Here is a 4,726-nt window from a genome sequence, read left to right as displayed (position 1 = left end):
CCTTTGTTCAAAATTTGCCGTTATCGCTAGGCAGTTCTTAGAATTCCGATACAATAGCGTTTATTGCTTCGAACGACCCTTGATTTTCGAACGGCGGTCGAACGTTTGCGACGTTCGCTTTCGTAAGGGTTCTCAATTCTTACTTTCATTGTTTAAATTTGTTTCATCCATCCACTCTCTCATACTATTATTACAATCAGGTAGCGATGATCCTTGTTGGACCGGCTGACGCTTTGTGCAACAGAGTGAGCAAGAGGTTTTTAACAAAAGAGTTATTACGATTTTCCCGTTTCTACGCAGTTACCAAGGGAAATTCCCGAAATGCGAAGCACTGGCTAACTGCGTAGCGCTGGTGTTATTGCTACGGCTCTCTCTCTCTCTCACTCGAGCTAACCCGAGTTTTTGTGCGTATTAACTTCTTATTACAATAGCTGGCGACGATAGTTTCAAGGAGGGTCACGTAAACTATTGAAAAGTAGAAAATAGAAACGACCTTCTCACGTGTACCTCGCATGAGGAATTCTCGTAACCCTCGAAAGAGCTTGACGAGATACACGGTTCCAGGGTAGAGCAGGTAAAGAAGAGAAAGCGATAGAGGAAGTCAAAAATAGAAAGGAATTAAACTCAAACTCTTCCCTGTACATCCCTGCATGAGAAATTCTCGTAACCTCGAAAGGCTTGACAAGAATGTACAAGGTCGAGGAGGAATGAAAAGGTTGGCGGAAAACCGAAACACCCGCCCATACGCCCCTTACATGAGGAAATCTCGTAACCCAAAAGGGCTTGATAAGGGACGCAAGGCGGATAAATTTCAAATTTTCCGCCGGGACGTAACATATTATTATATTATAATAATCATCTTCCCCGCCTTCGGCTATAACAGATAAAATAAAATATCGATTAATACATAGTAAAAATCTAATAAAACAAAAAAAACGGGCAAGTAACTCACGTCCAACTACTCCCGGAACAACTGCGGCAAGTAAAAATTTGCCTCCACCCATACTTTCACGCAATTTCGCCGCCTCTCTATTCGCTCCCGGCGAATATTTGGGAAATTGCTTGTGTGCACATAGCCCATTGATCGCAGGGCAGCGGCTGTTAACAAAAAAAAAAAAAACGAATTAAAAACAAATAAAATCTATGCACTAAAAGTAATTATTGAAAAACTACTTACGCTGAGAGGCGATGAACGCCTCTAATGCTAGAATTTGCGAATTTGTTATTTTTTCCATTGTAGTGGTGTAATGGTATAATGGTATAAACGCCGCGTTGATGCGTTTATAAAGCAAAGAGGAATCATCTCCCTCCACTTCTAACAATGAAAACAGCTGACACATTCTGAGAATAATCTGCCAGATATCTTACATGTTTGTAACACCTCGGAATCGACATGAAATTAAAAGGTTTGCAAGAACTCGAAACCCTGCATGCGTATAAAGATACTTTGATCAGCGAACACGTGCGAGTTAGTGAATACAAAGCCTTCATGCATTCGCAGCTTCGCCCGCTCTTATAAATAAAAAACTTCGAGAATTTGAATCCCGATTTGCACAATGTTTCTAAGTTCGGGGGTTTGGGCTGGGCGTTGACGGGTCAGTCAGGACATGTTCTTATAGATTATATTATTGGGAAGGGTCAGGCAAAATAAATTACATTAATCACGATTATATAATTTTATTTTCATAGATTATATTATTGGGAAGGGTCAGGCAAGATAAATTACATTAATAACGGTTATATAATTTTTATTTTCATATTATATTACATTAATGAAGTATGGGGAAGGGTGAGGTAAAGAATCAATTACACTAATAACGGTTATATATAATTGTATATGTGTTATAAACTAGGAATATACGTGTTATAAACTAAGAGTATCAACTAGGAATATATGTTATAAACTAAAAGTATAAACTAAAAGTATAAACTACGATGGTGGCGGGGGAATATCTACCACCAGTCCGGCTATAACAGATAAAATACACATTAATACACAGTAAAATCTAATAAATCAAGAATAAAAACGGATTGGCAACTTACATCGATTTCCTCCCCAAACAAATATCGGAGGTCGAATAAATCGACCTCCGTCCATGTCGCCGCCCACCGCGATTCAAATTCGCGGCGCCGCTCCTGCCGCTCCTTGCACTTTGCGTGCAGCGCCGCGACCTTCTCCCACCGCATTATCCCGAATCGCTGCATCATTTTTGCTGTTAAAATGAAAAAACAACTAGTTAAAAATAAATAAAATTTACACACTACGGGTAATTGTTGAAGACTACTTACGATTATGTCCCATAATGGCCATAAACGCCAGATTCTCTAGCCGTGGCACGCTCATTGTTATCAGCAAATAATGAATAGTAAAACGAACGCGCGTCGGTTTATAAAGCACTGAGAAAACATCCCCTCCAAACTCTAAGTCCTGAGATGAGTAAGAACTCCGGTCTCTCTCTCATGAAATTGCAAGGTTTGCATGAACTCGGAACCCTACAGGCTTATAAAGATACTCGTGGAGCAAAGAATAAATTATGTTTTTACGAATAATTATTTATTTTATAATGTCCCCAAGGCAATGTTCTTGTGGATTGTGGAATTATGAATCGTTTATCATCGTAGAGACTAAGCACCTTCTTTTCTTCACATATAGAATATACATTGTGCAATTTTGAACGAATACATCTCTGTTCACGATGCACTTCTAAACGATCATACAAGCAACGTATATAATCATCGAAGGAAATAGTTTTCCTAACTACGTTACTTTTGACGCCCTTCACTTTTTTCGTGTCCCGTTTGCCCTCTACGCGCAAAGCATACATTTTCGACCGAAGTCCGACAAACTCAGTCATTATACACCCATTATTCTCATCCTTCATTAATCCTGGTACTTTTTTATTTACTCGTGGCATACTGTAAACATTGTCCTCGGTATAGTCGCTCGTGTCAAACCGATGTATATCGCGTTTCATTACATCGTATATGTCATCACATTCCAGTTCGTATATAAGACTGTCTGTGTCTGTGTATAATATTTTACAAAGATGTTTAAATTTCGGCCAAACATAATCATGATGGAATTCGTACAAACGTGTTTTTGATATATCCAGAATGCACATACCAACATAAATGGGTTTTCTAAATTTAATTCCCAACTTTCGCATCTCTATTGCAACCAAATGTTCCGAAAATATTGATCTGCTATGAAAATTTGGTTTTGCTATCAGGGCCTCAGCCCCGTATCTGCCTTCCCATTTTGTAACTAATTTAACGTCTACATGATTTCTAACGTTCTCCATAATTTTACCAAAGACTGCATTATTCATTAATTTAAATAAGTTCTTTTCAAAATCATTTTTAGCTACAGTTCTAAGTTGTGTGTTTAAATTAATGTATTCGCGAAGCCATGGAGATTGTTTAAATTCTAAAACGCGATGAATTACAGAAACTTTTAAGCCATGATTTATGCATTGTTGAAGATTGCCGTAATGGATGATGTAACGTTGCTTATCCTGAACTGTAGCGAGTAGTTTCTCATGTTTGGCATTAGGAGGCTTCTCGCGTATTGGGCAAAAAGGTAAATCTGCGTGCTTATCGTGTAATTCTAGCGGGTATTTCAAATCGACTTCCAAAATATATCCAATGTTCGAATTTTCGGATATTGCATGAATGTTAAAAGTTTTAATTTCATTATCGTCTAACCACTTAAACTCGCCGTAAGGTAGATACTGCGACATTGCCCACCCATACAAATTATTAACGTCGAAATATACTAAATATCGCGATGGTTCTTCGGAATTGTACGAATCCATGTATTTATTATTGGCCTTTGCATATCGATTAGAACATTGACTTAAACCACCGCGTATGCCGCGCTCTATGAAAAGTAGCATATCGATATCTGTCAATAATTCTAATTCGATACGCGTGTGCTTCAGCATTGCATCCCACGTAAAACCAGGTAAAGTATAGTAATATGCAGGATCCAATTTGTAACTTCTCAAACAGCTGCTACGAAAATTTTCAAAAATGTCGGCCAATAATAAAACGTCTGTTTTTAGATATAAATCGCTATATTCGCCAAGTGTTTTTATATTAAAACTGCACCAGACTTTTATCGCGTGGTCATAATCCTGCTGTGAAACGGCACAGTCGCTTAGTTGATTATAAAATTTGTCACATGTCGGCAATGTCGTCTCGTTCAGTTTCATGTAGTCGGTAACATAATCGTATGGAAAGATGCCTTTTCGTGTAAGCAAATCAAATCTTATCTCGTTCAAAAAATTAAATTGTGACCGTAAAATCGTCATATCGTCTTTCCCTAAATATGAACTCAATTTATCTAAACTTGAATTTAAAAATTTGAATGAATCTATAAATCGAAGCGAAATTTTGTAACGTTTTAAATTCGTTGAAAATGAAATATATTTTTCTTTTGTAATTGGCAAGACTGATGTCGAGCCTTCGATAATCGTTACCAATTCTTTTATTACAAAATGTGCATCGTATCCCGATAAGTTATGAAACACTATTGGTATGAAACGTTTATTTTTATAATTTAAATTACATCCCTGATGAGCAGGTCCTCGGTAACGACCAGTGAAATGGCAATGATCTCGAACTTTTATTTCGTCGATGTCGAACGGTTTTTCGCAAATATAACAATGCGTCGCATTCATATAATTTTCTCTTTCATCATCCGTCAAATTTGTCATGGGCACAA

The sequence above is a fragment of the Osmia lignaria genome, chromosome 14 (assembly GCF_051020975.1).
Source record: "Osmia lignaria lignaria isolate PbOS001 chromosome 14, iyOsmLign1, whole genome shotgun sequence".
In the NCBI taxonomy this organism is placed as follows: domain Eukaryota; kingdom Metazoa; phylum Arthropoda; class Insecta; order Hymenoptera; family Megachilidae; genus Osmia; species Osmia lignaria.
The sequence above is the reverse complement of the archived record's forward strand: the minus strand, read 5'-3'. Positions refer to the sequence as shown.